At 37.3% G+C, this 11,232-nt stretch overlaps 1 protein-coding gene across 1 annotated transcript in view; it reads left to right on the top strand.

Annotated features, from left to right (window-relative positions):
* Window positions 1-11,232, top strand: part of FGGY (FGGY carbohydrate kinase domain containing) — a 518,439-nt gene that overhangs the window by 159,243 nt on the left and 347,964 nt on the right.

Below are 11,232 nucleotides of genomic sequence, written 5' to 3'. Positions count from 1 at the left end.
AAGAAAGTAAAATAGATGGTTTTGATTATGCGAAATTGAAAAGTTTTGATAAAATTAATGTTTTGGGGGATAAGTAGGGAAACAGGGAAAAAAATCTTGCTCTCTCAGTTTCTCAGAGAAGAGTTTGATATTCAAGATGTGTAGATAAGAAACACATATGTATATCTGTGTATGTGTCTGTGCATCTATATATATATATATTTACATAACTATATATACAGATATGTGTTTCTATATTTGTATATATGGCTAAAAGCCATTCTCTAATAGATAAGTGATTAAAGGATATGAAAAGTTTTTTTTTAAAGAACTGCTATTAATAACCATAAGAAATAGTGCCCTAAATCAACTAATAATAAAAGAAATACAAATTACAATAGACAGTCTAGTGTATTGTTGGTGAAACTGTCATTTAGTTTTTGTTTTTATTTTGCTTTATTTTTTTTTTAAAGAAAAGTACTTGGAATTTTGGAATTAGAGTGACTAAAATGACCATTCATTTAACTTAGAAAATCCACTCCTAGGAATATGCCCGAAAAAGGTCATTGAAAAGAAAAAAAGTCCCCATATATCCCAAAATATTAAAAGTATCACTTTTGTGTGGTAGCAATAAATAGATGTTCATCTCCAGAGAATGACTACAGAAGAGCATGGAAAGCCAGAAATTGTTAGAAAGCAAAGGTAAAACAAATAAAGAAACAATATATACGATGTCTACAAAAATGTAAATGAGAAAAAATCTACACCAAACATCTCCACAAAACAACCCAAAGGAAATGCTACAAAATTACCCAAAATCAGCATGGGCCCAAGGGCTTTGAGAAGACATGGCGTCCGGTCTCTCATGGAGATGAAGAGGTCTCTAATGTGCAACACAATATATATTTTTACACTTTTTCAGTGTATTTCTCAGTTTTTATGATTCTTTTCTATTTTCCATTCCTTTTTTCTTCTATATATATGTTATTTAAGGTGTTTCCTTGTTAAAGAGGAAGGGGAAGAAATCTTGGGGGGAAATCCTTTGTTATGATTTTGGGAGAGCATGGACAAGAAGGTAAGTCTCCACTCAAGGATAATAAGTTTGGCAACTTATTATTCAGATATAAGCAAGCATGCAACTCCCCATCCCTTTAGTCCTAGCAAAGACAAGTAATGGTGTGGTATTCAGTGTATCCCCATTTCAGAACTTAGAATATCTGGTCTCTGAGCTTACCTCTGATTTCAATTCCTGGCCAAATCCACAAAGATCAAATGAAAGAGGGAACTCAAGGGCAGTCAAACATCAAGTGGGTTCAGGGGTTCAAATTGAGTAGAACTATTAGGAAAGTCTTCTAAAGTGATTTTGATTGAGAACACCTTGTATTCCTTGCAAATTTGGCTTAGATGGAGCTAGCCAAACCAGTTATTGGAATGTGGAAAACTCCTGGCACATAACTGGGTCAGTCAATAATCAAATATGGTGTCTCTTCTGCTAGCTGGAGCCCAGCAATGAACCAACTGTTACAGTAGAACTTAGCAGAGAGATTGAAAGAAGTCAGGGAAGCTAGGAGATAGGAGAGATGGGAGATGGAAGAGCATTCAAGGTAGCCAGTGAAAAACACCTGGGGTGAATGAATGGAGGGATCACAAAGAGTCCAGCATCTATAGGTTAAAATGTGTGTGGAAGGCAGTGAGGACTGGGAACATATGGAGGGAACAGGTTATGAAATGCTTCAAATGTCACTCAGATCTAATAAGCTGTGAATGTCCCAAGCCATCTACCCTGCCAAGCTGCCTGTGAGTAGGGTCTCTCTAAATATATTGCCTATTTCTCTGTCAGCTTTAATGTGTTGTCAGTTATAATTAACAATATTAATAACCAAACAGTGATAGAGTTCTTGCACTAAAATATTTTAAGAAATACATGAATGGTAGCAAATAATGTGACTGAAGAAAACTTATTTCTAGTTTCAGATGTTTCATCCCCAAATATAGCAATTTTATAAACAATGCTGTGAATAATAGCAAAGAGCATAACTAAAGAAATCTTATTTCCATTTTCAGAAGTTTTATCCCCAAATCTAGCAATTTTGTAAACACTTTAATCAGGCTATAATTCTTTGATAAATCACATTTGAAAAATCCAAGAGGATTTTGTAGAAATAATGTGAGGACTTTTTGCTGTCCTCAATGAATTCAATTCACTAGGTCAGAAAGAGCTATAAACCAGGGTGATTTTTTTAAAAGTACTTCTATTTCTTTATTCAATAACAGAACTTTTAAAATTAAATTATGAAGTATGGGACAGAATTTATGGGCTGTGAATAGGCAAATGTTTTCCAGATTTTCAAAAAGAAGAAAAAGCTCGTACTTTCTAATTATAGCTTGCTATCTTTGGATTGTCTGGTTGCCACAATTCCACAGTTATTAAAGGGATGGTTTATATGTAATTAGAAAGGGGACCAGTGATTATTAGGAGCCAGTGCATATTCATCAGGAAAAAAAATAACCTTTATTGACAGGGTTACTAAACTGGAAGATTAGAGAAATGTCATAGATAGAATATACTAACTTTCCAGCGAAATAGTTGATAAAGTCTCTTGCGCAATCCTTGTGACATCTTGGAGATATATGGGATGGATGTACTTAGTCAGGTACGTTCAGAGCTGCTTGGATGATTCGGTTCCCGGGAGATTCAGTGAACGAATGCCGACTAGAGACCTTAGCATTGTTCTGTTTCATTTATTTGTCAGTGACTTGGATGAAGATGGAAATGGCATTCTGATTAGTGAGCCAATAAATATTTATTAAGCACTTACTGTGTGCCAGGCTTCCATTAAGCACTGGAGATTCAAAGAAAGGTAAAGGGCAGTTCTTATTTGGAGAAGCTCAAGATCTATTGGGAGAGACAACCTGCAGATAACTATAGAGAAACAAGCCACACACACATGCTTATGATGAATTGGAGACAACAGAAAGAAAGCACTGCTATTAAAAGGGATCAGGAAAGATCTGTTAAATTTGCATTTGGAAAAATAAAAGGAATTTTAAAACATGATTACGGATCAGAATAATGGTCTGGATCTAATTAGATAAAAAAACAATAAGGACTGAGTTTCAGAAATCTGTACAATGGTGGGGTAGAGGGGATAGGTCTAAAGGTAGAAAATGTGAAAAAATGGACAATAAACTCAATATGCACAAGCTAAGATGGTAGTCCCCAAAACTAATATTAGCTTTGATTCTTTGGTGATCAGTGAATTAATTAAAGCACATATTAAGCAAGAGCTATGTGTGAGACACTGTGTTATGGGTATGATGAATAAAAAAGTATAAAAAGAAAAGAAAGAGAAGATAATTCCCAAGCTAGGGGGGCTTCAGGAAAGCCTGCGTGTATGTACAGACGGCCTCATGAGCTTTGCAGAGCCAAGGGAGCGAGAAAGCTCCTGGCTTTGTTATTGCCACTTGTTATTTTCTTTTGAAAGACTGCCTCAGCTTATCTCCTGACCTCTTGAAGGAGCAGAGCTCTGACCAGCCTTTTCAGGAGTGTTCCTCACCCGGGCCTGACCACTTCAGAGAACACTTGCCCTGCTTATAGGAGAGCTTCGAAGAAGGTCCAGGTGGGCTTTGGTGGCCTAGATGAACCTAGTTGTCTGGGATGGGCTGGCCCAGAGCCTGAAACATGGCAGCCACCTGTCTGCCCTCCTCCTCCTCCTCACTATCACTTCTCAAGAAGTGAGCCAACAGGGAAGAGAGAGAGCCTGGGGAAAAGAAGAGCCCTCTCCCCTCCGCTGTCTCCATCTGTCTCCACCCCCACCCAGGAGAATCCTGCACACGACCGGGCTGTCTGGCCAGATGTGTATCACCAAGGCAAGGCAGGGGACCCGGCTCTACGCAGCCTGTTGGGGATGAAGCAGGGGAGCCTACGTGAAGCAGATCCTGTGGGGATGTTCTTCTGCACTTGGCGTGGCTCAGTGGGCATTTAAAACCATGAGGGAGCCGTTAGATTAGGACCAAGGGTGGGTGGGAGGCCAAGATATAGAAGACACTGGACCTACCCTTGGAGAGACTAGTCTCAAGGGAGACATAACTATAATTTTAAATAGAAGAGAAAATGTGGAAGAAATTTGTGGGGTTTCCCCAGTCGGAGTGGGGAGAGAGACAGAGATAGAAACAGATGCAGAGATATATAGAGAGACAGACAGACGGAGAAACACAGACAGAGTGAGAGAGAGAGAGAGACAAGACAGACATAGACACAAGGAGAGAAAGAAGCAAAGACAGAAACAGAGAGAGACAGAGATGGAAACAAAGAGAAGCAGAGACAGAGAAGAGAGACCCAGAGAGAAAGAGACAGACAGAGACAGAGAGATAGACACAGACACAGAGAGAGACAACGAGAGAGAGAGAGAGAGAGAGAGAAGCAGAAACAGAGACACACGGAGAAAGATACAGAGAGAAAGAGAAAAGTGACTTCTATCTTAGTGATTCAAAGAAGATTTTTGAAGTATAACATTTGGAGGTAAGTGGTTTTACAAATATAATAGGAAGGAAGAAAGGGAAAATGGGAGGGAGGGAAGGAGGGACCAGTAGTTAGGGAGCTGGCCTTGGAATCTGAAAGAACTGGATTTGAACTGTCTCGAACACTTTCTAGCTGTGACACTCAGGACACAGGTTCTATCTCCATCTCTCAGATTGTAATCTATAAAGTGAGAGGATTTGACTAACTGATTTCTATATTCTCTTTAAGCACTAAAACTATAATGAAAATTTTTCATTTTTTGAATAGACAGCTGTGTGGTAAAGTGAACAGAGGACTCCATACAGTTGGAATGGGAAGGAAGGGAATAAACTCTTCTAAGTACCTACTGTGTGCCAGGTGCTTTATAAATAGGATCTCATTTAATCTCCACAGCAACCCTTTGGGGTAGGGTGCTGTTATCATTTCTGCTTTACAGGTGAGAAAATTGAGGCAAACAATGTTTTGCTCCTAGTTATACAAGTCATTACTAGCAAAATCAGAAACTAATCTTGAATTTTCTTGATTTCAAACTCAGTGTTCTCTCCATTGTGCCATAACTGTTTCAGGAAGACTTGATTATAAATCCTGCCTCATCCAGTTACTAGCTGCATGAACTGGGATAAGCCACAATTTTTCTCAGCCTCCGTTTCCTCTTCTGTAAAATAAAGATCATAATAATACCTCTTTCAGAGCTTTATTTTTAGGAGCAAATGAAGCACCATGTGCAAAGCTCTTTGCAAAATGCAAACTACTATGTCATTGCTGTTATTATTTCTTAAGATTATATTACAAACTGAGTAAGATGGTAGAGTTACTGACATAACAATGAATCTGTCCATGCTTTCAAGAAGTTTACAGTCTAGTTACCCATCCCTGCAAATATTCAATTCTCTAAACTTTTAAGCACCTACCATAAGTAAATGCGACAACAAAAACCAAAAAGTCTTCCCTGCTCTGTATTCTTCAGATATATATCCAAGGGTTTTGATTTGGGTTGGTGAAGGAAGTCAACAAGTCACAGTTCTTTGAAATAGTCCAGTTTTGTTTGTACCATAATGTCTTTCTGCCCTATTTTGAAGGGATTTAAAAGTATTTCATTGCCTAGTTGATCTAAATATTTCCCTTTTAGATTCTGGGACCCACTTAATTATAAAGAAAAGGAAGTACAAGGTTCTCAAACAATGATCGATCATTAATTACAAATATCATTTTGGTCCAGGAAAAATACAACCTTATGGTGCTTTGAAAACATGTTGATTTAAATCAGAACTTCTGAAGTCAAACCACATGGATTGCTCCTCTACCAGTAAGAAAAATCCCCAATCTTACCCTCTCAGATTCAGAATTTTTGATGGGATCTTGAGAGGTCATCTATTCTATCTGGCAAGCTTCCCTTAAGCCTTTCCCAACATATTGGTTCTCCCAGAAGAGATCTCCAGAGAAGGGAGGTTTCCTGACCTCTCTCAGTAACCTTTTCCTGTATTTTCTTGGAAAGACTTCTGACAGCTAAGACTTGATGACATGAAGTTTTAACATTAAACAGTGCCATTTTCCTAATCCCTGATTCTTGGCTGCTTTTATTTGAGAAGAATCACAAATTCACAGAATCACAGAGTTGGAAGAGACCTCACAGGGCATCTAATCCAACCCACACTCAAACAATAATCGACTCTATTCCAGCCCCAGTTTCTGTGCTCATCCAAGCTTTTCTTAAAGGCTTCTGGGAGGTAGGGAAAGGTGCCTTTTTTGAAACCCATTGTTCTGGGCCAAAGTAAATAAGTCAAATCCCTCTTTCATGTGATATTCCTATAGCTAACCTTATTAAATAAGTTAATGAGTGCCTACTCGGTGGTTGGCACTGTGTAAGTGGAAGGCATCCAAAACCCAAAAATGTAATAGTCCCTCCCATCAAGGAATTTCTGCTTAGTTGACCTTGGACTCAAAGGCGTTAGGAATATAATAGTTCTGGCAAGGCAATCACTCCAAGTTTTGATAAAAGGATTCATCTGAAGGCATTGACTGGGAAAGGAAGAATTGGGAAAGAAGTTTCCATGGGCAGGACGTGAATTGGCTTTTGGAAGACTCTCCCTGAGAACCAGAGAAAAGAGGAATGAAGGGATACAAACTGTCTGATCTTGGATTTGTCTTCTGAGCCAGTAGAGTATCACCAGGGTACCAGCTGTTTCTTGACTAGCTTTTACCTCAAACTATTGATTATTGATCAAAAGCAGTTGAGAAAGTATTCTGAGAGAAGGTGAGGAACTTCCTAAGAATAAATACATTCTTGCCAGGATCTCATACTCTTTCCTAGCTGTCCCATAACTTGAGTCTACACAGTAGTGGACAGACATGGCAAATAGGCATTTTAGATTATTGTGAGAGTTCAGTAGAAGTTTGCTCAATAATTAGAAAGAGAGGTCTACAAGTTGTCCTAATGGGAATGATAATGGACTGACATTGTCAAAATCAATCAATAAGCATTTATTGAATACCTCCCCAGGTAGTCAGTCTCCCAGATCTTACACTAAATGTTGGGAATATGAAGATAAAAATAAAAAATCCCTCATGCTACAGATAGTCGCATTCTAATGGAAAAAAGGATATTTACATCCATCTATCCGTCTACCTACCTACCTACCTATGTGTGTTCATGCTATGGTGAGCATGAAAAAGTACAATAAACTATATGTTGTTGTTCAGTCATCCAGTCATATGCAACTCTTCATTACCCCGTGGACTACAATATACCTGGCTCTTCTAGCCTCCACTATTTTTCTTTTCTTTTCTTTTCTTTTTTTAATAACTTTTTATTGACAGAACCCATGCCAGGGTAATTTTTTTTACAACATTATCCCTTGCATTCATTTCTGTTCCGATTTTTCCCCTCCCTCCCTCCACCCACTCCCCTAGATGGCAAGCAATCCTTTACATGTTAAATAGGTTACAGTATATCCTAGGTACAATATATGTTTGCAGAACCGAACTCTTATTCTCTTGTTGCACAGGGAGAATTGGATTCAGAAGGTATGAATAACCTGGGAAGAAAAACAAAAGTGCAAGCAGTTTATATTCATTTCCCAATGTTCTTTCTTTGGGTGTAGCTGCTTCTGTCCATCCTTGATCAATTGAAACTGAATTAGCTCTCTTTATCTAAGAGATCCACTTCCATCAGAATACATCCTCAAACAGTATCATTGTTGAGATATATAATGATCTCCTGGTTCTGCTCATTTCACTTAGCATCAGTTCCTGTAAGTTTTGCCCGTCCTCTCTGTATTCATCCTGCTGGTCATTCCTTACAGAACAATAATATTCCATAATGTTCATATACCACAATTTACTCAACCATTCTCCAATTGATGAACATCTTTTCATTTTCCAGCTTCTAGCCACTACAAAGCGGGCTGCCACAAACATTTTGGCACATACAGGTCCCTTTCCCTTCTTTAGTATCTCTTTGGGGTATAAGCCCAGTAGAAACACTGCTGGATCAAAGGGTATGCACAGTTTGATAATTTGTTGAGCATAGTTCCAAATTGCTCTCCAGAATGGCTGGATGTGTTCACAATTCCACCAACAATGTATCAGTGTCCCTGTTTTCCCACATCCCCTCCAACATTCCACATTATTTTTCCCTGTCATTCTAGCCAATCTGACAGGTGTGTAGTGATATCTCAGAGTTGTCTTAATTTACATTTCTCTGATTAATAATGAGTTGGAGCATATTTTCATATGTCCATTAATAGTTTCGATTTCTTCATCTGAGAATTGTCTGTTCATATCCTTTCAATTGGAGAATGGCTTGATTTCATATAAATTAGAGTCAATTCTCTATATATTTTGGAAATGAGACCTTTATCAGAACCTTTGACAGTAAAAATGTTTTCCCAGTTTATTGTTTCCCTTTTAATCTTGTCTGCATTTGTTTTGTTTGTACAAAAACTTTTCAATTTGATATAATCAAAATTTTCTATTTTGTGGTCAATAGTGATCTCTAGTTCTTCTTTGGTCATAAATTCCTCCCTCTTCCACAGATCTGAGAGGTAAACTGTCCTATGCTCTTCCAATTTATTTATAATCTCATTCTTTATGCCTAGGTCATGAACCCATGTTGACCTTATCTTGGTGTACGGTGTTAAGTGCGGGTCAATGCCTAGTTTCTGCCATAGTGATTTCCAATTTTCCCAGCAATTTTTGTCAAATAATGTGTTCTTATCCCCAAAACTGGGATCTTTGGGTTTGTCAAACACTATATTATTAAAGTTATTGGCTGTTTTGTCCTTTGAACCTAACCTATTCCATTGATCAACTAGTCTATTTCTTAGCCAATACCAGATGGTTTTAGTAACCACTATTTATAATATAATTTTAGTTCTGGTACAGCTAGGCCACCTTCATTTGATTTTTTTTTTTCATTAATTCCCTTGAAATTCTTGACCTTTTGTTTTTCCATATGAACTTTGATATTATTTTTTCTAAGTCATCAAAATAGTTTTTTGGGAGTCTGATTGGTATAGCACTAAATAAATAGACTAGTTTAGGTAGTATTGTCATCTTTATTATATTTGTTCGCCCAATCCAAGAGCATTTAATATTTTTCCAGTTGGTTAGATCAGACTTAATTTGTGTGGAAAGTGTTTTGGAGTTTTGCTCATAAAGTTTCTGATTTTCCTTTGGCAGATAGATTCCTCAATATTTTATACAATCAGTAGTTAACTTTAAATGGAATTTCTCTTTGTAACTCTAACTGTTGGGTTTTGTTAGTGATATATAAGAATGCTGATGACTTATGTGGGTTTATTTTGTATCCTGCAACACTATTTTTCTTAAAGTTTTTTCCAAGCTCATATTGGTTGCTATAACATTATCTATCCATCTAACCCTCTGCTGTCCCCTTTTCCTTTTGTCTTTGATCTTTCCCAGCATCAAAGTCTTTTCCAATCCATCCTGTCTCCTGGTTATGTGACCAAATAACTTAAGCTTCAGCTTCAGTATTTGACCTTCCAATGAATAGCTTTCATCATGTTCTTTTAAGTATTGATTGATTTGATCTCCTTGCTGTCCCAGGGACTCTCAAAGTTTTCTCCAGCACGCCAATTGGAAAGCCTCAATTCTGCAGCGCTCAGCTTTCCTTACACTCTGACTTTCACATTCATATGTTGATCCTGGGGAAAACATGGCTTTGAAAATGTCAACAAGGTGATGTCTCTGCTTTTTAATATGATGTCCAGATTCGTCAGAGCTTTCTTTGTGAGAAGCAAGAATCCTTTAATTTCATGGCTTCTGTCATTATATTCAGTGATATCTGAGACCAAGAATATAAAATCTGATATTACTTTTATTTCTTCTTCCTCTATTTGCCAGAAAGTGATGGAACCATTTGCCAAGATCTTAAGGTTTTTTGTTTGTTTGTTTTTAGTTTAGTTTTGTTTTTGATGTGAAATTTCAAGCCAGCTATTATACTCTCCTCTTGCATCATCATCAAGGAGTTTCTTAATTCTTCTCTTTCTGTCAGAGGAGTGATATTGTCTGCATATCTGAGACTGTTGATATTTTTCCTGGCAACTTTAATCCTGACTTTTGATTCATTCTTCTTGACATCCCATATAATGTTCTCTGTATATAAGTTAAGTCACTAAAGTGACAATATAGAGTCTTGTCAGACTCCCTTTCTAATCTTAAATCAATCAGTTCTTCCATGCTTAATTCTAATTTGTGCTTCTTAGTCCACACACATGATCTTCAGGAGACAAGTAAGATGGTCTAATACTCCCTTCTCTTTGAGGGCATATTTTGTTGTTATTCATACAGTCAAAGGCTTTAGTGTAGTCAAGGAAGCAGAAGTAAGTGTTTTTATTTTTTGAAGCCCCCTTGCTTTGTCTGTAATCCAATGAATGTTGGCAATTTGGTCCATAGTTCATCTTCTTCTTCAAAAACCAGCCTGTTCTTCTGGTAATTCTTGGTTCATGTATTGTTGAAACCAACTTCTCAGAATTTTAAGCATAACCTTGCTGATGTTTGAAATGAATGAAAATGTATTCCATAGACTATGCTTTTTTTCTTTTAAAATAGCAAGCACTATATTTTTCTTTTTAAAATATTAGATTTATATGTTTAGAGAAACAAGAGAGCTCAGAAATCACATTTTCCAGATGGGCAAACTGGGTGCCTAGAGGTGAAGTTATTTGCCCAGGGTCATACAAGCAATAAGTGGCTAAGGAGGGATTTGGGTGCAGGTCCTCTCATTCTGGAGTTAATGATTTTTCTATGATATGCCAAGAATTGGGTTTTTGGAAGGTACAAACAAATACATTTTAGAAGAAAAGAAAAAAAGAAGATTGTTGACCATACGGAACTATGTCATATATTTGGTGTTTTAATAGTCAAATCCAGTTATTAAATATTATGGGCTAGACTCACTATTAAGTAATGGGAATATAAATAGAGCAAAATTAAAAGACATCCTTTGCCCTCATAGTGCTTATATTCTAATGGGAGAAGACACTGTATAGAAGGTATCTGAAAAGGGAAGAAGGAGAAGGAAAATTAAGAAGTCTAGAGATGCAGGAGTAGAGACTAAAGAGGAAGAACATGGATAATTTTGGCCTTTCTTAAGACAGAGATGCTGGAAGGAACTGACCAATCAGAGAGAATCCCTCCTCAGGAGAGAAGGAATCTTCCAGGTGGAAAGGATGATGGTACTTGGTGGAGGAAGAGGTATAGTCATGGAT

This window comes from Antechinus flavipes, chromosome 4 (assembly GCF_016432865.1).
Source record: "Antechinus flavipes isolate AdamAnt ecotype Samford, QLD, Australia chromosome 4, AdamAnt_v2, whole genome shotgun sequence".
Classification (NCBI taxonomy): domain Eukaryota; kingdom Metazoa; phylum Chordata; class Mammalia; order Dasyuromorphia; family Dasyuridae; genus Antechinus; species Antechinus flavipes.
This window is presented reverse-complemented; position numbering and strand designations above follow the sequence as displayed.